The following is a 26,483-nucleotide window of genomic DNA, read 5'->3' on the forward strand; positions in this document are numbered from 1 at the left end:
CTCTCACAATATTTGATATTAGTGTGTTTTTATATGCTAAAACAACCTTTTAACTCCTGTAAAAAAATCCCACTTAGTTATGATGCATAATTCCTTTTATTAATATATGAAGGTAGATTCAACTTGCTAGTATTTTGTTCAGGAATTTTGCATTGAAGATGAAAGCTATCTGTAGAATAGAACAAACGAGAGGCAAGCCTTTAACAAAGTAACTGCTGAAAGTTTCCTCTTTTAATTAACACATTAGCTTATGACAATATTAAATACTGAATTAAAAGCTTTAATTTTACTGTGCTACCTATATTTCACTAAAGTCAATTTTTAAGTCAGGTTATTTTAACTTCCATGATAAAAGAATGTGAACAAAAACTAGAGAACAAGACTGTCCAAGAGCCTCAAGGGTAAGACCTTAATTCTTTTTTATGGCTTTGTGTTAACCTTAACTTCTCTACATAAAATTTTTGTCAGTGGGTAAAGTGTTTTATATTGTGTTGTTTTGTGGTAATTAATTTAGAAGGCAAGAAAAGCCTTTAAATGGGCAGTTCACACATACTAATCCATAAACCATGTAGGGAATTTAAAATTCAGATCTCTGCCTCATGCTCTGTGCCCTCGAGATCTGTATATTTAAAAGCCTCCAGCCAAAACACTCATTCAAAAAGACGTGCACCCCAGTGTTCATAGCAACATTATTTACAATTGCCAAGATAAGGAAACAGACTAAGTGTCTATCAACATGAAAGGATGAAGATGTGTGTGTGTCTGTGTATACACACACACATAATGGAATATTACTATGCCATAAAAAAGAGGGTATTATACCAAGGGAAATAAGTCAGGGCAAGACAAATACTGTATGATATCATTTATATAGAATCTAAACAATACAACAGGATTGTGAATATAACAAAAAAGAAACAGACTCAGATACTGAAAACAAACTAGTGGTTACTAGAAACGTGGAGGAAACGGGGGAGGGACAATATAGGGGTAGAAGATTAAGAGGAACAAACTATTATATATAAAATAAATTACAAGGATGTATTGTACAGTACAGGAAATATAGCCAATATTTTATAACAACTATAAATGGAATATAGCCTTTAAAAATTGTGAATCATTATATTGTACACCTGTAATTTACATAATATTGTATATCATCTATCAGTTCAGTCACTCAGTCATGTCCAATTCTTTGTGGACTGCAGCACACCAGCCCTCTCTGTCCATCACCAACTCCTAGAGCTGGCTCAAGCTCATGTCCATCGAGTCAGTGATGACATCCAACCATCTTGTCCTCTGTTGTCCCCTTCTCCTCTGCCGTCAGTCGAGACTATTATAGACAGATATTTTAGAGTATAAGTATTGTTAATAGTTTATCTAAAAGCTCATATCACATTTACATTTTTAGGAGTTTTTTTGTTGTTATTTTTAGAGGTACTTTCTTTGTTGACTGTCTTATGACAGATATAACAATATAACAATTTTTAACTTATAATAAACCTAGGCACTATGAAAATTTTGTGCTTAACATTAATGACTCTTAGACATGTCTATAGTAGAGTAGCGAGAAAAAGAATACTAGATATTTAATATTGACTATTTCCTAGTTCACGTGAATCTGGCATTCATTTAGGTCAATTTTTTCTTGTATTTATAACTGTTTGATTTGTAAGGGCTTCCTTTTCTTTAGACCATTTAAATAAGAACTCATAACTTCAGCAATATTATCAAAAAAACAGAAGACTCACACTAAGACATACATAAATCCAGACAGACAGACAGAGATCTAGTTTTCCGCCTGAGATTTAAAATGTTTCTTTGAGACCCCCTTTTTTTGCGGGGGGCAGGGCAAGGTTATTGGAGTGGATTGCCATTCCTTTCTCCAGGGGATCTTCCCAAACCAGGGATTGAACCCAGATTTCCAGCATTGTAGGAAGATGCTTTGCCATCTATAGAAAGGCTTAACTTCAAGCTTTGCCCTAGGCAGGCCTTTGTAAAAAGGTAACTGTTTTTAATTACATATGCAAAAGAACCAGCTTTACCTTTTCCAAGAAAAGAAAAGTTTCATTGTAACCAGTTTTCTCTGGTTTCATGGCCATCCTAGGTCAGGTCATCTTTCCTTTCTGTAGTCATAGTTTTATCCCTAAATTATAGACAAATCAGCTGATAAAAAGCTTGGATTGTCTCTGTGGGGTTAATTTGCTCGGGGGTCACAGTTGTGCTCTCAGGGGTCGCCATTGCGACTGGGAACGCCCATTTCGTGGGTTCCTGGGTCCCCATCAAGCAGCATCCAGTGAGCGGAGTGGAGGGTGTGGACCACATGTAAGGGAACTGGGGCTCGGTGGCGCAGGGTGGAGCAGGGAAGCACGCATTCCACCCTTTCTGTTGGTACAGTCTCAGAGTCCCCTAACCTGGTGGTCGCAGAAAAGCCTCGCTTTTGGGGTCAAGGCCTTTACCGCCTTACCCCTTCGGATAAAACTCAGACCGCACGGTTTTCCCAAGCAGCCTAGTGCCTGCTGGAAGTCCAAGGGATTTATCCTGCCTGGTGATTTCACCTGCTGGGACTCCACAACCCTTACTCTGGCTGGCTAGCCCAGCCCTGCTTCCAGCATTTTGCAGGCCAGCGGGCCCTTGACCACCTGCTGGGACGGGAAAGGGAAGGGTCCACAAATTGTACCCTAGAAACTTAGTAGGGTGCATGGATTTAAAAACCTGGTGGCCACCCAGGCAGAAGAGAAGGGAGGAGGGCACCTTGCTACCCTTTCATGGGGGAATCTGTGGCTGTCCTGCTGAGAGGGGGCCTTTCAGTAGGGACCCTGTGCAGCAAGTTTGGTGTTTTGGAACTGAATAATTAGAACGTGTAAAAATTTTAAATTATGTGGTGCTTTAATAATAAAAAAAAAGCTCCAAGTTTTTTGAAAATTGAGGTCTAAAAATTGAAGGCCTATTTTCCTTCCACTGTGCCATTCTATGAAGAACTGTGCATTTTTTTTTAAGAAAAGGGTCAGAAAAGTGAGGGAAACAGAAAACCCAGAGGTGCCCCTATAGTTTGGCGAAGGCCTTAGGAGGTCACTTGTAAATGCTGCTGGCTGTCGGGAGGCAGTCTCTTCCTGTGGCTGATGAGCACAGAGCTCCGCAGACTTGTCCTTTGCATGGCTGTTCTTGTTTGTGGAGATCCAGCTCGGAGCCATCTCCTGATGTGTAAGAATTTCCCAGACTAGACCCCTATGAAAATCCCGCAGGGCCAGGGGCTCCTTCCTTCATTGTATTTGTCTGTTTGACTGAAAACCAGCAATTACATATTTTTCTTTCAATCTGGTGTATCATCCAGGCCTTGGAGTAATATTTCCCCTCCCGCTCAATAGGCTTGGGTTCCAGGGATGAATTACCATCAGTTGTCCATGATTTTGCAGATGAGGAAACAGAGCCAGAGAGGGTGAAGGACTGTTCAAGGGAGAATGGGATATCCTTCCAGGAACCCTGGCTTCTGGGTTTTTAATGAGCTTCCTACCCAGCATGGTCATTAAGTGGCAAGTGTTGACATTGAGAATAAACTATTGTTGGAAATGTAAAAGGTTTTTTGAAAGAATGTGCCTACCAGTTGTGCATCTTATGGAGTATTTTCATTGTACTCCCCAACCCTTGGAAAGTGCTGGGCACAGGGCAGATGCTTCATCATTTTTATTGAATAAGTTCAATTTCACATAATTATATCTGTAGTGTCAGCAACACTATGAGGTGTATTAGAACAGTGATTGTCACAGTTGGTACTTCACAGATCAGTAAAGAAAAAAAACTTGTTATTAGGAAGACTGTAAGAGAATTGCTAGGTTTTAAGTTTATCCCACAAGGGTATTTTTAAAAAATGAAACAAATCTCTCCGATCATCACCAAGGCTATCAGAGGTCTGTTGAGGACCCCACGTGAGGGTGGTTCTACCTCTTGGGACACCCCTACTTCAGCATCTCCCTAAGCCAGCAACCTAGGACAGCTGAGTACACTTGAAGTTCCTTCCTTGACCTTGGGAGTTTTTTTGGAAGACAATTTTTGACAGACAGGGGTGGGGGGAGGTTTTGGGATGTTTCAAGTGCAGTCCATTTATTGTGCACTCTATTTCTCTTTCTGTTCCCTGGTGGCTTAGTTGGTAAAGAGTCTGCCTGCAATGCAGGAGACCAGGGTTCAATCCCTGGGTCGGGAAGATCTCCTGGAGAAGGAAATGACAGCCCACTCCCGTATTCTTGCCTGAAGAATTCAATGGACTGAGGAGCCTGGTGGACTACAAAGGGTTGGACACGGCTGAGTGACCGAACACTTATTTCTGTTATTTCACCAGCTCCACCTCAGATCATCAGGCATTAGATCATGGAGCTTGGGGGCCCCTGCTTTAGTTCCCTCTTTCGTCTTCTATACAGCTCCAGCCTGCTTCCTCCTCCTCTTACAACCTGCAGAACGACCTGCTGGGCTTCTCTGAGTGTGACTAAGAGTCTCCTTCCCTCACTTCCTTTCCTCTGAGTCCCTTCTCCTTACTGGGTTTCCCTGATCTCCATTTAGGCACTTTTGCCCCCAGGTGATGCTAGTGGTATAGAACCTACCTGCCAATGGAGGAATCCTATCCCTGGGTTGGGAAGATCCCCTGGAGGAGGGCACGGCAACCCACTCCAGTATTCTTGCCTGGAAAATTCCCATGGACAGAGGAGCCTGGCGGGCTCTGACAGTCAGACGTGACTGAAATGACTTAGCACAACATACCAGAGGACCTTTGAACTGCAGACCCAGCTGGTTGTTTTGACTCTTTGGAGTCCGTTGTCATTCCACGTGTATGTTAGGGTCAGCTTGTGTATTGCTTCCTAAAGCCCCAAGAGGGTAACAGGCAGGAAGGCCAGGGGTCTCCCACAGAGGGAATAGGCTGCAAGTGTCAAACATTTTTTTCTCTCTCTCTTAAGCAGGGGGAGGAAACAAACTAGTGTTACATTTTTTCCCCTTCTGGATACAAATTTAAAAGGAGGTTTCTCTTAAAATTCTGTGTTGCCATGAAGACTCCTGGCACCACCTAAACTTAAGTTTTCTCAAACCTTGAGCTAAGCAATGCATTTTTTCTTGAGGAAATGTTTGTCTTAAGCTATGTTAATATACTATGTATTTCCGCTAGACTCTGTCTTCAGGTCGGTTCCCCCTAAAGGCTCAGAACCAACTTGACAAACCAGTATGTTTGACTCATACCTTGTTCTCCTAATCTATGTTAATGAAACGATATATTTGCTTGGAAATCTGCCTTTCTTCAAGATTCATGTCAATCATTCTATGGCCCAGGATGATTCACCAGCTGCCAATGTTATCTCAATGCGTGTTGTGGGTGAGGGGCCTGGTGCCATTCTCTGAGACATTGCTTTTCTTTCATTAGCAGACTGCTAGTGGCTGTATAACATCTGGCTAAAGACTATCAGGGGGTACTCTTACTGCCCCTGTCTGATGTCTATGTCAGCAGCTTTCTCTATCTCTTTTATACTTTAATAAAATTTTATGACACAAAAGCTCTGAGTGATCAAGCTTTGTCAACTGGCCCTGGATTGAATTCTTCTCCTCTGGAGGCCAAAAATCCTGGCGCCTTTCGTGGTTCAGCAATGACATTTCAGTCTTTTGTAATTCATATTGAATCTTCATTTCAGATTGAAGATGCATTCCATGGTATTGCCATCTTAAGTCTTTCCATCGCTATGAAATATCTGTACATGTATTCAGGATATTTTTCAGCAATCACGTATAATTTCCAGTGTGCCAGTCTTGTCATCCTCGTTACATCCATGGTATTTTATTAATGTTGACATTATCAAAATGGAATTGTTTTTTAAATTCCTTTTCAGATTATTATTTGCTAGTGTATACAGATAAAACTGTGTAATCATTCATTTTTATCAGTTTGGACAGCTTGATAGTTGTCTTTACTTTCTTTACTTTCTCATACTTTAAGATTATCCTGGCTCATATATTTACTGTCTCACCCCTAGTCTCAGTCACTTATTGAAAGAACTTATCCTTTTTTTAAAACACTGAATTATTTTTGACGATGCTGGGTCTTTGTAGCTAGATGGCTAGTTGCAGTGAGCAGAGGCTACCCTCTGGTTGCCATGCCATGGCTTCTCATTGCAGCACTTTCTCTGGTTGCAGAACTTGGGCTCTGGAGCATGCAAGTACTTCAGTAGTTGTACGGGGTCTTAGTTGCCCCTGGGCATGTGAAATCTCCTAGGAACAGGGGTTGAACCCGTGTTCCCTGCATTGGTAGGCAGCTCCTTTACCACCGGACCACCAGGGACATTTCCTGTTCCCTTTCATTAGAGAATGATATTTAAAACATGCATGTAGGAGCTAAATATGCTCAGCTGACAATTCTTGGAAATATATACATGTATTCCAGCTTACCTTTGAATATATTCAGTTAAAGGTAATTTGTGATGATGTCTCCATGAATCTTGTAATCTTTCCTTTTGTTTATCCGTAACTTCCCATTCCAATGGTAAGATACCTGGCTTCCACCACTTGTCATGTATAGAATTCAGTGCTTGTCCCATGTGGTTACTGAAAAAACTGTCACACTGTCTTCCAAAGGGGGCTGTGCATGCATCCCACCAGTATCTTGAGTATGTTTCTGTAGGAGAGTTTAAATCAGTATACCCTCCGTGGCCAGGTGTCTATTTCAATCTTTACCAGTTATGAATGGGCTTGTGTGCTCTAGTGTTCTTGGACAATTTGAGTACAGATTCTTTGTCAGATATGCATTTTTTAGGAAAACAATTTTCTTTATTTTTGGCTGTGTTGGGTCTACGTGTGTGGGCTTTTCCCTAGTTTGGGTGAGCGTGGGCCATAATTAGTAGTGTGCGGGCTTCTCACTGCAGTGGTTTCTCTTGTTGTGGGGCACAGGCTCACGGGCTTCAGTAGTTGCAGTGTGTGAGCTCGGCGTTGTGGCTTCCAGGCTCTAGAGCACAGGCTTAGCAGTTGTGGCAACCGGGCTCCATAGCATGTAGGATCTTCCCATAGCAGGGATCACACCTGCATCTCCAGCACTGGCAGGTGGATTCTTTACCACGGAGCCACTAGGGAAGCCCTCAGGCATATTTTTGATTCTAGTTCTCCACACATGTACCTGGTGAGAGAGGCCAGGATCAAGAGGCCTGGTAGCTGGGAGTCCTCAGCCACAGTTCTGGCTGTGACATCAAAAGCTCTGGGGCCTTTGGCGAGCGCCTCAACTTCCCTGGGACTGTTTCCTCCCCTCAGAAATGCCCTGCTGTTGGACTATGGCCCACCAAGCTCCTCTGTCCCTGGGATTTCTGAGGCCAGAATACTGGAGGGGTCTCCATTTCCTTCTCTACAAGATAGTATTTTGAAGATATCTTCTCTTGGATTGTGGTTTTGATGAAGGAAGGGGAATCCCTTCCAGGGCCTGAGAGCGGGTTCCTGTCTGACACTTAGAAATGAATTGTCCGAGGAGAGGAGTGCTGCCCAAGCGAGAGACTTTATTGGGAAGGGCTGCTGGGGCGGAGGGCAGGAGGTTGAGGGAAACAGAGAGAACTTCTCTGTCACGTGGCTCACAGTCTCAGGTTTTATGGTCATTGGGCTAGTTTCTGGTTTGTCTCTTGCCAGTCATTCTGAATTGGGATCCTTCCTGAGGGCACACGCATCGCTCAGCCGAGCTGGATTCCAGCAGGGAGGATCCTGGGAAGTTGGTAGGATCTCTGGACTGGAGTCTCCCATCTCCTTTTGACCTCTCCAGAATCCTGGTTTGGTGGTAGCTTGTTAATTCCTTCTTCCTTACCAGGACCTCCTGTTGTAAGTTGACTCCTGCAAGTGTTTTCTCTTCTCTGTTGCCTGCCAAGGGTGGGTGGTCAGTGGTTCATTTAAGTTTGTCTTTTGGTTCTCTCGAATAAGGTCCTTCACAGAGTAAATGTATAAAATTGTAAAAGTCAATGTTTTAAATAATTTATATTCACAATTTGGTAAGTTGGCTTTTTTGTTGTGTGTTAGAACTCATCACCAGACCAAAAGTCATGTAGATCTTTTGTTGTTTTCTAAAATTTTATATAGTTTTTTAAATTGAATTACGGTGTTAGTTGCAAAGTTTGTGTTTCTGTTCATTTCATTCCATCTTTTTTTTTTAATAGTTATTTTTAGTTGATTGATCATTGCTTTACAATATTGGTTTGATTTGTCATACATCAACATGAATTAACCAAAGGTGTACGTGTGTCCCCTCACTCTTGAATCTCCCTCCCACGTCCCACCCATTCCCACCTCTCTAGGTTATTACACAGTCCCAGTTTGAATTCCCTGAGTCAGACAGCAAATTCCCACTGGTTGTCTATTTACAAATGTTGGTGTACCTGCATCCATGCTGCTCTCTCCATTCATCTCACCCTCTCCCTCTTGTTCCCCACCCTTGTCCATAAGCCTCTTCTTTATGTCTGCATCTCCATTGCTGCTGTGTGAACAGTTTCGTCAGTACCATCCTTCTAGATTCCATGTTTTTCTCTTTCTGACTGACTTCCCTGTTTAATACACTCTAGGTTCATCACTTCATTAGAACTGACTCAAATGTGTTCCTTTTTATGGCTGCATTCCATATAGGCTCTGATTGTTCCTTAGCCATGTTTTGAGGAGGGTCATGTAGCTTTACTGCTGGATTTCAGTTTGGGCTTCCAGTCTGAGTGCTCACAGCGGAGCTGCTTCTGGGTGAGCCCCCTGGGCTCTCTGAGCACGGGGCTGCCCGCTCTTCTCTGGCGGCCAGCAGGGGGCGCCAAAGCCCCCTCTGATCTGCGGGCACAGGACGCTTTGCCTTCAGACTGGGCTGGGTGACCAGCTAGCGGGGCTGTCTCCTCAGGGCCGTCAGGGCTCGGACTTCTGGATAACGGGGCTGCGTCCAGGCTGAGAGGAGCAGGCTTGCCTCAGTGCCCGCCAGCAGGGAGGCGCTGCAAGAGGGAAAAATGAGGACGAAGTAGGCATTTCCTGTGTCCAGCTGAGCGCTGACCGGAGGTGCATCTCAGAGGACTCGGAGCGGGGGCGGGGGGGAGGAGCTCCATGTGCAAAATGACAAGTTTTCTGTTAGATGATCTAGAGGATGACCAGTGATGTTCTTCAGTGTAGGTGGCCAGTTTTCCTGTCACTGTTTCTTGAGAAGACTCTCCTTTCCTAGTTTGATTTTCATGAACTGACCACGTACATGTGGGTTCATTCCTGGGCTCTCTATTCTTTCCTCGAGTCCATGTGTCTGTGTTCATGCCAGTTCCTCACCGTGGTGGTTACTACAGCTCCGTGATGTAGTTTGAAGTTGGAGAGGAAGATGCCTCCAGCTGTGTTCTTCTTTCTCAGAGTCTTTTTGGCTGTTTAAGGTCCTGTTGAGTTTTAGCAGCCTAATATTAGGAATATTTCTATTTCTGTGAAAAATGCCATTGAATATTATTTTGTGATTTCAGTCAGTGTATTTGTTGATGGCTTTGGTTGGAATGGACATTGTTCCAGTGCGTGAGCATGGAGTAGTTTTCTGTTTATTTGTGTTTTCTTTGGTTTCTTTATCAGTGCTTTCTAGTTTTCTGAATACTGGTCTTTTATGTCCTTGATTAAGTTTGGTGCTAGATGTTTTATTCTTTTTGATGCAGTTATAAGTGGGATTTTCTTAATTTTTGTTTCTGATTGTTATTAGTGTATAGAAACACAACTGATCTTTGTATATTAGTTGGGATTGTAAATTGTAGTATTTTATATGACTGTAAATTGATCCAAAATTATTCAACTTTACTGAATGTAGTCTAACAACCTTTTGTGAAGTTATGGAGAAATTTTTATTTGTAAAATCTGTTTCTCCTGCAATAGGTCATCCAGAGGACCCGAGACATGGTGGTCACTAATAGACTTCCCACAGTACTTCTTCATTCAATGTGGACTCCTTCAAGGGCAGTGAGCATCAGAGCTTCCCTTGAACTTCGTCTGGGTAAGTCTTGGCCTCTATAAGAAAGTTTCATGCCTGTCTAATCTGATTTTCTTTTATGGTATTGACATGGTTGTTTTGAAACATAATTTACTTTCCAGTAATTTAAAATGTACAGAAAACTTCTAGCAATGGGGAAAAGTGCTCAGATTTGCCACATCATCTAAAATACTGTATGTGTTTTATCCAAAATGGGTGCATTCTCCTGCAGAACCAGCACATAACATCCAAAATCAGGAAATCATATGGTTTCTACATTAAAATGTAATCCACAGGCCCACTTCCCTTTCGGCAATTGTTCAATTGTATGAATACATCTTTTCTTCCCATCCTTTTCCTCATCCTTTTTTCTTTTTCTTTTTTTTTCAGAGTGTTACTGAGATTTTCAGTTATTTGGACAAACTTGGATTTAAAGCAGACATGGTGAATATGGGATCTGGGTGGCCTTTTCTATATGGATTTTTTCCACTAAAGATGGTTTTAATGTTTATTCATGTTGTAACATGTATGAAAATGCATTCTTTCTCTTCCCCATAGTAATTAAGAATAAATAACATGCCATTTACCATGTAGATATTTGTAAGCATACAGTGTTGTAGTATGAACTATCTTTACTTGTTTTGCAAACCAGTTTAATAATATGTACCTTGTGCATGCTTTGGAGAAACTCAGGAAACGGAGTCAGTGACTGAAATTGCTCAAGATATCACCTTAGATAGTATCTTCATCTAAAAACAAAACAGGGGCTTCCTGGTGGTCCAGTGGCTAAGACTGGACACTCCCAAAGAAGGAGGCCCAGGTTCAATCCCTAATCTGAGAACTAGATCTCCAGTGCCACAACGAAGAGTTTTCGTGCTGTAGCTATTATCTGGCTTGCCTCCACGAAGGTTGACCTGGCGCAGCCAAATAAAAAATAAATATTAAAAAAATAAAACCAAAGGAAAGGAACGGTATGGTTGTTGTACAGATTTACATCTTAGCTTTCCCTATTGATAAAAAAAAGAGTTTCACAAGCTGTCATCCTTCTATCTGGTATATACCGAGGATTCCTTTGAAATGAGATTTCTCTTGTAAATGTGACTCACAGAAGAGCCATCTTGAACTTGGGTTTCAGAGATGATCATGTGTCCTCTTAAAAAAAAGTTAATTAGGTCCAACTAATTCTCAGGCTGAAGAGGTACATTTTGGGGTAGCATTTGCTCCCCTTCACTTTGGATGTATCCCAATTTGCCTACACAGTCTTCTACTGAAGACATCCTGATATTTGAAAAGTAGAGCTGCTGTGTATAATTGTGTAATAGTTTTTGTCTGGACACTTTTTCAAAGCTGTTTACTAAGTGCTAGACGTATAGTGTTCAGGTCACAGGTGAGCCTTGTTTAGCTGTGGAAAAATCCAGCTAAGATATGTATTTTATAAATATATTTTTCTGTGGCATGTGTTTAAGTTTTGTGAATAAGGTTTTCCACAGTTTAAATTTATAATTTTCTAAAGTTCATGTTATAAATTTTATATCTATTTTTGGATAGACTTTAGTGTTTTGGGTTTTTTTTTGTTAAATTTCATAAGCAAAACTGAGGTACTATAGATACAGTTTTAAGCAAAGCTGAGGTACCGTAGATACAGTTTTGCCTTTTGTCTGTTGAGAAGTTTGAGTGAGGTTGGTATAAATTGTAAAATTATGTATACATTCATTTGATTGGATATGGCTTCCAATTATTTGTATAATTAGTTTTGGAGATGTCATGGGAAGACAGTTTCCCCAAGGGAAACTGGGTGGGTATCTTGAAACATGAACTGTCTTCGATCCCTGGGAATCACTTTCTGCTTTTTCAGGCTTTGGATTTGACTTGTTTGGATATCTCATACTAGTGGGATCACAGAACGTTTGTCCTTTTTTGGTCTGATTTATTTCACTTAATATAATGACCATAAGGTTCATCTACATTGTAGCATTGTCAGAATTACTGTCTTTGAAGGGCTGAATCATATTCCATTGTGTGTATACCACAGTTTGTTTATGGAATTGGCTGTCCATGGACACTTAGATTACTTCTGTTTGTTGGCCAGTGTAAATCACGCTGTTGTGAATATGACTGCAGAAATATGCATTTTTTCAGCCCCTTTTTCCAAACCTTTTGGGTACATAGCATGACTTAGAATTGAAATATATCTTTATTGCCTGTGTTAGTTTTGGAATAATTTCTGTAATGTCTTGCACAGTGGCAGAACCATTTCAGTTTATTTTTTTGTATGGTAGAATACTGTTTAAGCTTTTGAATATATCCTGTGCTGCATATTCATTCACCCACCGATGGACACTTGAATGGGTTCTACCTTTGGGCTATTGCGAATAATGTCGCTATGAATATTTGCATACCAGTTTTTATTTGAATTATTAACAAAGACATAGTACTATATATTAAAGAAACCACAAGGACCTACTGTATAGTTTAGGAAACTGTATTGAATATCTTATGATAATGTATAATGGAACAGAATCTCAAAAGAAATATATGAAAAAGACATAATACCATGATAATTATTCTGCCAACACTATGAGTTCTCATAGCACTAGTCAACATGTATTTATACACGCCACTAAAATATTCACATCTGTAAGTATATTTCACTGCTTGATTATATAAAAATAGATAATTCAAACAGAGAATAAATAAACTTCCTGTCATTGCTCATCATCATTTATGCACTATTACTACCTGTAACACTCATTGTATAAGTGCTGGACTAGGAATTTACATTCATGTAAACCAAGAGATTGTGAAGGTGTAAGGAAGTATAACTTATTTAATTCCTTATAGAAGGATTATAAACTCTATGTACATGAAGTGAATGAAAGTCCAACGGTGTAATTGAGCCACATTCTTACTAGAGTGATGAGCTTCCGCCCCATCCAATGTTAGCTCACAATTAAATCCTGCAGTCATCTGCCCTCAATGTCTGCTTCCTGACATCCAGAAAGAAAAGGTGAGGAAGTCCTGACAAAACCGTTCCTCTTTTTCTTTTTTTTGATTTGTATTTTATTGCAGGGCTTGGCAAAAAGAGGGCCTAATCTGTTTTTAGAGTTCCATCCCAAGGCTTGCTCTGGCATGTTACATATGTTGACAAACTGCTGATTATTTTCAACAAAGGACAATGGTCTGCACTTCACTATCTGTTGCTTGAGCTGGAATAGTAGGCATCCCTTTAAGTGCAGTCCTTCATGCTGAAGTAGGCATACCTGAAGCAGTAGTGTAAGATGAACACATTTATCATGTAGACATCACATCCCATGAACTTGTAATAATTTTTCAGTTATACCCATCATCATTGGAGGAACTGACTTGTCCCAGTAATAACTGGAGTACCCAGCATAACAGTTCCTTGACTAAATAATATCTTACAAGTACTTCTTCCAGTGTTCTTTCTCCTACTTCGGTCATGAACAGGAGAAGCTGATGGCAGTGGTTCTTGAAATGTATATCGATTCCTAGGTGGCACAGTTGGTAAATAATCTTCCCACCAGTGCAGAAGATGGAAGTGATGTGAGTTTGATCCCTAGGTCGGGAAGATAACAATTCATACACTCGTTTTATGTGAACAAGTTTTATACTCATGAGCTGTTTTCTTCTGTATGCAGAATATATTGTTGGACTATAAAGAAAGCTGAGCACAGAATGGATGCTTTTGAACTGTGGTGTTGGAGAAGACTCTTGAGAGTCCCTTGGACTGCAAGGAAATCCAACCAGTCCATTCTAAAGGAAATCACTTCTAGGTGTTCATTAGAAGGACTGATGTTGAAGCTGAAACTCCAATATTTTGGCTACCTGATGCGAAGAGCTGACTCATTTGAAAAGACCCTGATATTGGGAAAGATTGAAGGCACTAGGAGAAGGGGATGATAGAGGATGAGATGGCTGGATGGCATCACCGACTCAATGGACATGAGCTTGGGTAAACTCTGGGAGTTGGTGATGGACAGGGAGGCCTGGTGTGCTGCGGTTCATGGGGTCACAAAGAGTCGGACATGACTGAGTGACTGAACTGAACTGAACTGAACAGAAAAACAAATGCTGTTCAAGGACACTGAAAGAACCCTAATGTTGAAAATCAGATCTGGGCTGTGAGCAATACTTAGAAATCCATGAGTTGAAAAAAAAAAAAAAAAAAGAAAGAAATCCATGAGTTGAAGCACAGTATTATGCCTATCATCCTTGTAGTTCCCTCAATGAAATATGTTGAGGAAAGCTCTTCATTCATGGTATAGATTCATGAAGACGCTAAACAGCATTAATCCTTTACGTTGACAACTGTGAATTTAAATCTCCTGTGAATCCTTTGTGATAACCACACATACCCACATGATTTATTAGTATTATATCAGTATTTTTAGTCCTATTGTAGTTCAACTAAAAATATCAATATACAATTGTACAGGAAGTCAAGACATAAAATCAGGGCAAATACAAAGTATTCCATCCTTTGAGAAAGGGAGTGAAAAATCTAAGTGCTTTGCCTATTGCATTTTTATGTATTAGATCCTTAAGTATTTTATTCACCACACCCAACTGAATGATTCACAAATGTTTCAGAGAGGAAAGGATCATTTCTCTTTAACAATGAGTAGTTCAACTCCTCTCAAAGCAAATACCGGACGGTAATAACTATGAAGGATGAAGTTGATTATTCATATTTATATTACTCATTCATTAGCTTGACAAAGGTACTAAATCTATCACAACCTTTTTTTTTTTAATAATATCCACATGTGAAAGTGAAAGTGTGGCTCAATCGTGCCTGACTCTTTGTGACCCCCATGGACTATACAGTCCATGGAATTCTCTGGGCCAGAATACTGGAGTGGGTAGCCTATCCCTTCTCCAGGGGATCTTCCTGACCCAGGAATCAAACCAGGGTCTCCTGCATTGCAGGCGGATTCTTTACCAACTGAGCTATTAGGGCTTCCCTGGTGGCTCAGTTAGTAAAGAATATCTGCATAACTGTCTATAAATTTGGAATTAGCAATCTGTCTGTGAGCAGGACTGGTCATAAGCAGCTTCTGTGATAAAACAGAAGCATGTCTGTCTGACTTTCTTCTACAAGGATCTTTCACTGTTCTTGTGCTAGTAAACATGTAAAGTATTAGATTCGGTTTCTAAGTGAGAATTACAATGAGAAACCAGTGGCTAATATCACAGCTGGCCATTTAAGTACTTAATGGGAGAGGCAATCCTAGCTCTACCAAGCAGTAGCCATCATGAAATTAGCTATTGTCATTGTAGCCATATTCCTTGAATTTGTAGTGTTATTTGCTGTGTTATTCAAGAATATGCCTTCACCCTGTCAATAACACATATTTCCATAACACATAGTGATGCACTAAACCGATGTGCTTCCTACAGTAAATCCCAGCCCTGATGTCTTATAGGAGCCTCTCCGGCCATTGTCATAAGTGAGTGTAATTTTTGTGCGACCATGAAAACTCAGTGTTTTTATTATACTTGAGCTTATGACGGAAGGTCTGAGAAGGCACTTCTGAAAGTTTATTCCTACCAGTCGTCATTTTTATAGAATCTTTAAAGGTTTAATCACTGAGGTGTTGCTTCTACACTTGCACTAGGCTGAATAGCAACATGCCCTTTTCTCCCTAAGGGCAGTAGAAGTCATTCCCACTTCTCAACATGTCTGTCTTCTGTCCTCTGGAGTATGTATTGCTTGAGCTCACCATAGCTTGGTAGATGGAAATTGTCAGGATATTCTAGAAGCCGTTTTTATTGCAGTCTCTTTAGGAGATTACAACTCCTGCAAACCTCAGGATTTTACAAAGCACTTTTTACAACCTCAGATGAAGAAGTCAACACTTGTGACAGTCACAGGCTTCCATGGCCTGTATATGATCGTGGGCTTTGCTTTCATAATCATCCTGTTTCTTATACCAACTAAGATGTCACTGTATTTTTTTTATCATCATTTTATCTTTGATGTTTTTTAGATATATTACAGATTTTCCTATACATCTTCACTTATTGATGAAGGTCTTATGTTAGTAGTAGTTACTAAAACTGACTTCCAGTCAGTTAGCTGTGGTAGAATAGGAAAAAGAATGACCAATTGTATATTGTTAACATTATGTATTAATATATTATTAGTTTTATTGTTTGCAGTCATCCAATTCTAATTTTCTGAAACAAACATTCAGAAAAAGCATGTCCTTTTGAATGTCCATTTGACTTTATAGGAGCACAGCAATGTTATTATATAAAATTGTTTAGTTTCCATTACATTTCTCCTGTTTGATGTAGATATCAGCGTTTGATTCTATCACTAGCATTCTATCACTAGTAAAAAAAAAATTAATTAGAGCTCCAATGGTATTTTTACTGTTAGCAATAAGTATAGCATAATATGAACACAGAAGAGGTTAGGGTAGACCAAATATGAAGGTTAGTTTAAAAGAAAACATACAATGTTGAATGATTACAGTAGGATTAAATTTATAGTTATGAAATTCCTTTAATAGTATTCTATCCTTTCAGTTTCCTTTGCAGAGGTATTAATGTACAGATTCCAGTACCATGACTAGAGTGAATAATACTGTCATTATTCATGATAGCAACTCTACTAATTCTTAACGCTCATGTCAGTCAAGGTATTTTAATACCTATTACGTTAGTAGTGTTTGTAGTTTGTGAAGTCACATAAGTTGTATTCATTCAAGTAATAGTATCAAACAGCTGTGGCATCAATTATAGATGTGAAAATAGAATGTGAATCTTTTTCACTGTGATCTTATTATTTAAGGTATTTTATTAATACCAGTAAAAAAGCTGTGCAGAAATAATACAATGTTTATTAAGAAAACAAGATTTACTAATTCGTTTTCTTTTAAACCGATTTCTTTTTAAACCGGTTTCTTTTAAACCGATTTAATGACAACAGGCTTAACTTTTTATTAACTTGTATGACCATCAGCAGTTTGACCAAGTTGAAGATCATGACTCGTTCATAGTCTTCCTCATCAGCTCACTCCATCTACTAGCTTTAAAATTATTTAGTACAGAGCTCAAACACTGTCTAGGTGTTAATCTAGTGTTTTGTTTGATTATCATGCAGGATCATTTTAAAAGTAAAAGTATGCCTGTATGAGTTAGACCTCTGATCCCAACAGTCCATGTAGAAGCTTCCACTGAGAAATGTATGGTTTTTGCACAAATGCTACTGAAATTTGTGGATGTGGTATACCGTGAATCACAATAAATGTAAACAGCTTCACATGCTACTTATTTGAAACCACCACTACTAATGACATTCTTATTCATTTGAGGACTAAATATAGCCAACTTAGGCTGTGTTGGCCAAATCGACTTTGAAGTATTATTCACATAGTCCTTCATTGGTCCATGGCACTTGTCAGATCGAGGAAACCCTTGCTGCATCAAGGTTGTGAGCATGTATACTCATGTTTTGTTTGAGATTTTAAAGTCATTCTTCAGTTTTCTTTGAGGAATGGTTCTGTATATGCCCCGTGGATCCCCAAATCCGCTGATGTTCATGTGTCTTGGGGCTTCCCAGGTGGTGCTAATGGTAAAGAACCCATCTGCCAATGCAGAAGACATGAGAGATATGGGTTCGATCCCTGGGGCAGAAAGATCTCCTGAAGGGGAGAGCATGGCAACCCACTCCAATATCCTTGCCTGGAGAATCCCATGGACAGAGGAGCCTGGTGGGCCCTGGTCCATACGATCCCAAAGAGCTGGACACGATGTAAGTGACTTAGCACAGCACATGATTCATTGTAATAGCTGATATAATGGAGATGACATGTAAAGAAGTGCCAGCAGGTGAAAGTCAATATTCACCACTTTTAAAAGTTTAAACTTAGGAATTTATTGTGATATTTTACATCCATATTTGTATGACTTCATAATTGGAGAATCTATGCATATGAAGGACTGATTGTGTTATATTTATGTTGAGGGAAGATTTATTTTTATGTGGTTTGAGATACGGGTCCCATTTCATTCTTATGCATGTGAATACTCATCACCTATCATCATTTTTTGAAAAGACCATTGTTTTGAAAGGTTGTTGCTGAACCACGAAAGATGCCGGGATTCTTGACCTCCTTAAAAGAAGAATTCAATCCAGGGCCAGTGACGAGGCTTGATCACTCAGAGCTTTTGTGTCACAAAGTTTTATTAAAGTATAAAAGAGCTTCTGACATAGACATCAGAAGGGGGCAGAAAGAGTGCCCCCTGCTAGTCTTTAACCAGATGTTATATAGCTACTAGCAGTCTACTAATTAGAGAAAGGAAATGTCTCAAAACTCAGAGAATGGCAGCAGGCCCCTCACCCACAAAATACATGGAGATACCAGTGGCACCAGGTGAGTCATCCTGGGCCATAAAACGATTGACATGAATCTTGGAGAAAGGCAGATTTCCAAGCAAATATATAGCTTCATTAACATAGATTAGGAAAACAAGGTATGAGTAAAACATACTGGTTTGTCAAGTCAGTTCTGAGCCTTTAGGCAGAACCGATTTGAAGATAGTCTAGGGTAAATACATAGTACATTAACATAGCTTAAGGCAAACATTTCCGTAAGAAAAATGCCTTGGTTAGCTCAAGGTTTGAGAAAAGTTAAGTTCAGGTGGAACCAGGTGTCATTATGGCAACACAGAATTTTAAGAGAAAATGTCTTTTTAAATTTGTATAGAGAAGGGGAATAAAGATAACACTAGCTTATTTCTTGCTGCCTCTTAAGAGAGAGATAAAAAATAGACGTCTGACACTTGCAGCCTATTTCCTCCCTTTGGAGACACCTGACCTTCCTGCCTGTTACCATCTCAGTTTCATTAGTTGAATGTTATCTGCCTTGTGAAACATTGAATCTAGAAGTATGTGTTTATTTGAGGGTATTTCATCCAATTTCATTTAAATGCATATGTTAATGGTAGTATTACAAAGTTTTACATGCTGTTGCTTTGTATACTGACATACAACATTGGGAAATGTGAGTCTCCAAGTTCGATTTTGTTTTTCAAGTTTGTTTTTCTTTTTAGGGGTACAAAGAAAAATAATATGACCGTTAAAATCAGCTTTTGTATTTTTTGCCAAATATTAATTCTGATCACATCAAATCTGGAGGTGTGTCTTTGCATTGAAGTCCTAATAGCTATGTTAATTCATTTCACTACTATGGGATGTTTTCATATCTATTGAGGACTTACTTCATTTATTTCGGTCATACCTGTTTAATTTTCTGTCTTACAGTCTTGTTCATAGATCAAAGCTATTAAATATTGAAAACAACATTTGAAATGTCATCTGTTTTTAAATTCCTTGTGAGGTTATTCATTGATAGTTTATAAAACTGAATGAATTGTGTGTAGCCATACTTTCTTATTGTCGTTCTGTGAATTTGAAGAATGTCTGAAGTTGTTTATGCCTTAAACATTAATACAGATGATGTCCAACATTTATCTGAATAGACTTGCTTTCAATTTGTAGTTTCCTATGCGTATGTCTTTCTTTATGGATTTGGGTAGAACTTGTATTGGAGAACTGAAAAATCTGTTAGAGCAACCATGCTGACCTTTTTTCTGACGGTCATAATTAAGATTTTCATTGTCAATGATGAGCATGACATTTGTACTGTCATTTTGCACAGTGCTTTGGATCCTAGTGGAAAAAAGTGCTGTTAATCCTACTTTTGTGAGGATTGAAACCATCGTAAAAACTGGAATTTGTTTAAACATTTATGGTTTAAATATATCTTATGTATATAATTACCCAGATTACTGTTGGGTATTAGATTTCTATGTTACAACATGTATGACATACATGTGTTCCACTGTTATTGATAGGATATGTGGTGGAGAGGTATTTGATGGTGGAGTGATTTAAATGATGTGTTCAGTGTTTATATTCCTGTTATGCGGTTAATGGGTCTTGGATCCACATTTGAAATATGACTCCCTTGTCTTTTGTGATGCATAAGAAGTGCCGAAATTGAAGATGATGCAGGTGGTACTTCAAAAGGTAAGTCTCGGGTTGAGGGTGTGAGTAGGGTGTGGGGGAGGATGTGGGTTAGGTTAGGGGTGTGGTTTAGGGTGTGGGTTACATTGTGGCTTAGGGGTTAGAAGTTAGGGGTGTGGGTGAGGGTGAGGGCTGAAGGGTGAAGGTGTCTGGTTAGGGTTAGGGTGTAGGGCTAGGGTTAAGGCGAGGGTGAGGTCAATTTCCCCTGGAGTCTGGGGCCTTATGGATGGGCCCCACACTCAAAGGGAAAGGCAGAGCCACATCCACATGTCTGTTCCATCCCTTTGCTCTGTTGTAGAGCTCTAGTGAGCCTAGGCCTGTCAGGAAAACTCTTGGCCCCTATGGCGACACACCCTTTGTATGAAACTACATACCAGACCTAGGGGCCACAGGGCGCCTGTTTCTCTCTGGGGGGGCCCTGATGCGGTGCTGCCTAGCAACAGCTTGAAAATCTATTAAATTGCACTTTACTTACCTCCTATAGAGCTAGCTTTCCTCCACCCTTTGGTAGTATGGAGGCAAGAAAGCCCAACCCCCTCCCTAAGGGGACATGGGGCCTACTTCGAGAGGAAAGGCCCCTTGAGGAGCTGAGCCCATGAAGATACCCAGTCATGTCAAACACACTCCCACTGCTTGCTTCTTCATGGGAGTTACCACTATCAGCTAGGAATGTCTTTGCAAGGATCGCAAAAGGAAGGGGACGTACACAGCCCTGCCTCTGAAACTTCTCTGAGCAGATCTGGACGTCTCCCGTTGTATAAGCAAACCTGTTCCTTCCAAATAGAGGCTTGCAAACACACGTTGGGTGGCTGCCTCTTCTTCCCCAAAGGAGGCTTGCTTTCCCCGCATCCTGTGAACCCCCTGTCCCAGCCTCCTGGAAAAGCGCTTCTTGGAGTTCCTTTCTGAGGGGCAGTTATCCCTGAGCTTGGGGCCATAGGCCAATTATTAGGCAACAATTGCTTTAGATTTCTTGTTGGTTAGTCATGATCTGTGCCATTCCTAATACCGTCCTTTTGTCATCTGGGACTGATCTGTGTTCCATCTGGGGAAGAGACGGTACTGCTAATGTCTTTTGCCAGAGTTAGTGATAAGTTTCTTACAAACCTACATTCATGATTTCTACTGATGGAACACTGCTATAATTGATCATATAAACAATGAGACAGAAATTCCCCCAGGTTGAGTGCTGCATAATCAAGGCTGGCTTTGTTTTGGAACTCAGAATTTTCAGCCTTGTTCATTTAGAGACTTAGAGTCTGTGTACAGACAAGTCTTGGAATATTATTCCTAACTTGCATGAGATGTTGCGTGCATGCATGCTATGTCACTTCAGTCGTGTCTGACTCTGCAACTCTATGGACTGTAGCCTACCAGGCTGCCCTGTCTGTGGGATTCTCCAGGTAAGAAAACTGGAGTGGGTTGCCATACTCTCCTCCAGGGGATCTTCCCGATCCAGGGATCTCTGGTGTCTCCTGCATTGCAGGTGGATTCTTTACTGCTGAGCCACCAAGGAAGCCCAAAGCAAACAGAATCAGGCATCCTGATTACAAAAGATGTAACATCTGGTAAAGGCAATGGAGATCTAGGAAAGAAGTCACAACAGAAGGCTGGAACCAGGGCTTACATGAGTTGCACTACATGTTTGAATCGCTCTTGGTCTTTTACAGGTGGCAGATATTTGACTTATCACCCTCTGAAAGTCATTGAATTCAAATTTAGAATTACCTAAGGTCTGGCAATTACCTAAATTTTAATAACTGTTTTTTTTCCCTAATAAAACAGGACACAAGGAAAGTCACAGGTGAACTTGCTTAAGGTTGTTTTCCATGTTGCTGCAAATGGAGCTGCCATCAACTGTAATTCTTATTGTCTCCTTTGATGAGATGATAGCTTCCTTGTGGTTTTCATCACAGGCTCAAGATGGAGAGTAGATTCAGCAGTCAGTTTAAGATCTAGGGCAGTGGCTACTTCTTGGGATAATCTATCAATGGCATTAGAATGAGTATGTTCTGACATAACCATTGAATAATAGAGAAAAGACAGGAGAGGAAAAGGGTCATTACTGGTATATGACAACCATTGATCTCCAGAAAATGAGAATAAGAATTTAAAAGCCAATAAAACAAACAAACACAAGAATTAGACAGGGTTTTGATCTAACATCTTGGGGAGAACTATCCTATATCTTGTGCATTATCCTAGGTTGTCTGCTTGTTCTAAAGGTCTTGAGTCAGCTCCCTGCTTCTGAAGATCAGCCACTTTTGGAGGTCTCAGAATCCTCAGTTTGAGGTCTTCTATTGGAGTAGCCTTCCAATTATGTGGAATTCCAGATTACTTCTTAGTTGTGAAACATGAACCCAAGGATTGATGCCCTAAAGTTTCACTGCTATAACATATTCCCTCCCAGATGAAGGCAGAAAAGGTATTGACTGTTATTATTCAGCCTTAAAAAGCATGAAATTCTGACATGTGCTGCAACATGGATGAAGCCTGAAAAAGTTATGCTAAGTGAAATAAGACCACAAAGAGACAAACACTAAATTGTTCCACTTACATGAAGTACTTACAGCAGTCAAATTCTTAGATACAGAAAGTCAAGTGGTGGTTGCCAGTGGTGGGGGAGGGAAAGTGGCAAGTTAGTGTTTAATTGGTAGAGTTTCAGTTTTGGGGTGATGAAAAAGTTCTAGAGATGGTGGTGATGGTTGCATCAGGATGTGAATGTACTTAATGCCACTGAACTGTGCACTCTAAAATGGATAAAATTGTGAATTTTATGTTATGTATATTTTACCATGCACACACAAAGAAAGCAATTGATTGTCTTGATCTAGAAGCACACTGAAAAAGCTAAGCGAAGAGTCACTACAGAAAGTATGGTATTTGAGTTAAGTGAGGAGTAACAGGATGGTATTTGAGTTAAGAAGTGAGAAGTAATAATTTTATTGATGGTCCTGCGGTCTTAAACCTGTCCTCTTAATGTGGACATATTACAATGGCAGGGTATGAGCAGACCTTTGGATCTAAGACTTTCAACTATCAGTTGGATCCCTTACTATCCCTTACAGTTTCAAGGATTATTGGGGAAGTTTAAGCAATGGTTTGGCAGGATCTGCATAAACTTTCGGAGAAGGCAATGGCAACCCACTCCAGTGTTCTTGCCTGGAGAATCCCAGGTATGGCGGAACCTGGTGGGCTGCTGTCTCTGTGTCACACAGAGTCAAACATGACTGAAGCGACTTAGCAGCAGCAGCAGCATATGAACTTTAATAGGTTCTCTTCTGATTATTTTCCCAAAACAGTGGAACTGTGACCCCATAGAGTGTCAGGTTCAGTTTCAGTATTTATCTGGGGCATGCACCAAGAATAATGCAATATCAAATATACACCAGAGTATTTGGGAACTATTTGTGAGATTCCAGAGAACTCCTCTACTCATAAGCAGGTTGATTCTGTTCCCCGTTATTTTTTGGTGCATAATTTCAAATGCATTTATCAAATGAACAGACTTGTTCAGTGTTCCTCGGAGTGGTCGCTGAAGGCCCAGAGCATTCTTGGTGAAGTTATGCCATTTAGAGAGATAGACCCAAGGGTTGACTGGTGTTGCAAAGAAACAATATAAGAAGCAGGAGGTTTCCTAGAGGAGGAGAGGAATTAGACTTAGGGAACACTATGAGAACTGGCAACATCAGGTAGGAATGTCATGCTGTGCACCTCATGTCTCTCAGGACACATAATTGAGATGGAAGAACCTCATTTAGTTTTACTGGCAACTGCAATAAAGTTTGTCCTAATGGATGAACCCTAGACTCACAGGTCGAGGAGGCTCTGCCTGTTTTCTACACCATAACTCTCCTTCTTCTGACAAACAACACTTTTAGACAGTACAACACAAAATAGAAACACAAAAGACAGCAAACAGGATGCAAAAGAATGACCTGATTCTATCAAAGCTGCCAGTCAAATAGGAATCAACAACAAAACTTGAGTACCAAACTGCGACTAAATAGCCCAGGAATCTAATGTAAGAGAGCAGAGATAAGACCCAAAATGAAGAACTGCAGGGTACAAGGAAGCCACATGTACCGCATCTGCTTGAAGGCTGCAGTCTGAGGCAACAAGCAGACTATGATGCAGACCATATCTTGGTGGAGCCACCAGGAAAATTATACAAATGAAGATTGCCCCAACGAAACAGGCAAAGGCTATTTATTCAGAGTTTGCCATAGAAAGGGGGTCAGACCCATCACTTACTTTTGGCAGAGACTCAAAGGCAGGCTGAGTTTCCCAGATGGCTCAGTAGTAAAGAATCCACCTGCCATTGCTGAAGATTCAGGTTCGACCCAGGGGTCAGGAAGATCCCTTGGAGGAGAAAACAGCACCTACTCTGGTATTCTTGCTGAGATAATCCCATGGTTATACAGGAACTGGCAGGCTATAGTCCATGGAATTGCAGAGTTGGACACGACTGAGCACGCACACACACATGCAGAAGCAGGCTAAGGAAAGCTTCATGGTTTAAAATAAAATCCTCAAATTAGAGATTGGTGGGAGATTTTAGGGTTCTTTAAACTACATTCTTCTGATACTAATCATACCACACTTGTGCTTTAGTATTTTTCCCAAGGTAACTACTCATTTTATCAGCCCCAGCATATCACCCATTGGACCACATTCTGCAGTCCACTGGAGAAGGGAATGGCAAAACACTTCAGTATTCTTGCCTTGAGAACCCCATGAACAGTATGAAAAGGCAAAATGATAGGACACTGAAAGAGGAACTCCACAGGTCGGTAGGTGCCCAATATGCTACAGGAGATCAGTGGAGAAATAACTCCAGAAAGAATGAAGGGATGGCACCAAAGAAAAACAATACCCAGTTGTGGATGTGACTGGTGATAAGAGCAAGGTCCAATGCTGTCAAGAGCAATATTGCGTGGGAATCTGGAATGTTAGGTCCATGAATCAAGGCAAATTGGAAGTGGTCAAACAGGAGATGACAAGGGTGAACATCGACATTCTAGGAATCAGCGAACTAAAATGGACTGGACTGGGTGATTTAACTCAGATGACCATTATATCTACTACTGTGGGCAGGAATCCCTTAGAAGAAATGGAGTAGCCATCATGGTCAACAAGAGAGTCTGAAATGCAGTACTTGGATGCAGTCTCAAAAATGACAGAATGATCTCTGTTCATTTCCAAGGCAAACAATTCAACATCATGGTAATCCAAGCCTATGCCCAAACCAGTAATGCTGAAGAAGCTGAAGTTGAACGGTTCTATGAAGACCTACAAGACCTTTTAGAACTAGAGTTTTGCCAAGAGAACGCACTGGTCATAGCAAACACCCTCTTCCAACAACACAAGAGAAGACTCTACACATGGACATCACCAGATGGTCAACACCAAAATCAGATTGATTATATTCTTTGCAGCCAAAGATGGAGAAGCTCTATATAGTCAGCAAAAACAAGACCTGGAGCTGACTGTGGTTCAGGTCATAAACTCCTTATTGCCAAATTCAGACTTAAATTGAAGAAAGTGAAGAAAACCACTAGACCATTCAGGTATGACCTAAATCAAATCCCTTATGACTATACAGTGGAAGTGAGAAATAGATTTAAGGGACTAGATCTGATAGAGTTCCTGATGAGCTATGGATGGAGGTTCATGACATTGTACAGGAGACAGGGATCAAGACCATCCCCAAGAAAAAGAAATGCAAATAAGCAAAATGGCTGTCTGAGGAGGCCTTACAAAGAGCTGTGAAAAGAAGAGAAGGAAAAAGCAAAGGAGAAAAGGAAAGATATTCCCATTTGAATGGAGAGTTCCAAAGAATAGCAAGGAGAGATAAGAAAGCCTTCCTCAGCGATCAATGCAAAGAAATAGAGGAAAACAACAGAATGGGAAAGACTAGAGATCTTTTCAAGAAAATTAGAGGTACCAAGGGAACATTTCATGCAAAGATGGGCTCAATAAAGGACAGAAATGCTATGGACCTAACAGAAGCAGAAGATATTAAGAAGAGGTGGCACGAATACACACAAGAACTGTACAAAAAAGAACTTCACAACCCAGATAATCACGATGGTGTGATCACTCACCTAGAACCAGACATTCTGGAATGTGAAGTCAAGTGGGCCTTAGAAAGCATCACTACGAACAAAGCTAGTGGAGGTGATGGAATTCCAGTTGAGCTATTTCAAATCCTGAAAGATGATGCTGTGAAAGTGGTGCACTCAATATGCCAGGAAATTTGGAAAACTCAGCAGTGGCCACAGGACTGGAAAAGGTCAGTTTTCATTCCAATCCTTAAGAAAGGCAATTCCAAAGAATGCTCAAACTACCGCACAATTGCACTCATCTCACACGCTAGTAAGGTAATGCTCAGAATTCTCCAAGCCAGGCTTCAGCAATACGTGAACTGTGACCTTCCAGATGTTCAAGCTGCTTTTAGAAAAGGCAGAG

General features: G+C 40.4%; 1 long non-coding RNA gene and 1 pseudogene across 1 annotated transcript; both read left to right on the plus strand.

Annotated features, from left to right (window-relative positions):
• Positions 1-4,484, plus strand: part of LOC136157216 (RAB11-binding protein RELCH-like) — a 91,604-nt pseudogene extending 87,120 nt beyond the window's left edge.
• A 4,408-nt stretch (positions 4,485-8,892) lies between these two features.
• Positions 8,893-10,399, plus strand: LOC136159773 (uncharacterized). Its single transcript, XR_010661509.1, has 3 exons — positions 8,893-9,131; positions 9,862-9,979; positions 10,346-10,399. It is a non-coding gene; the product is annotated as an uncharacterized lncRNA (long non-coding RNA).
• Positions 10,400-26,483: the final 16,084 nt, after the last annotated feature.

This window comes from Muntiacus reevesi, chromosome 2 (assembly GCF_963930625.1).
Source record: "Muntiacus reevesi chromosome 2, mMunRee1.1, whole genome shotgun sequence".
Classification (NCBI taxonomy): Eukaryota; Metazoa; Chordata; class Mammalia; order Artiodactyla; family Cervidae; genus Muntiacus; species Muntiacus reevesi.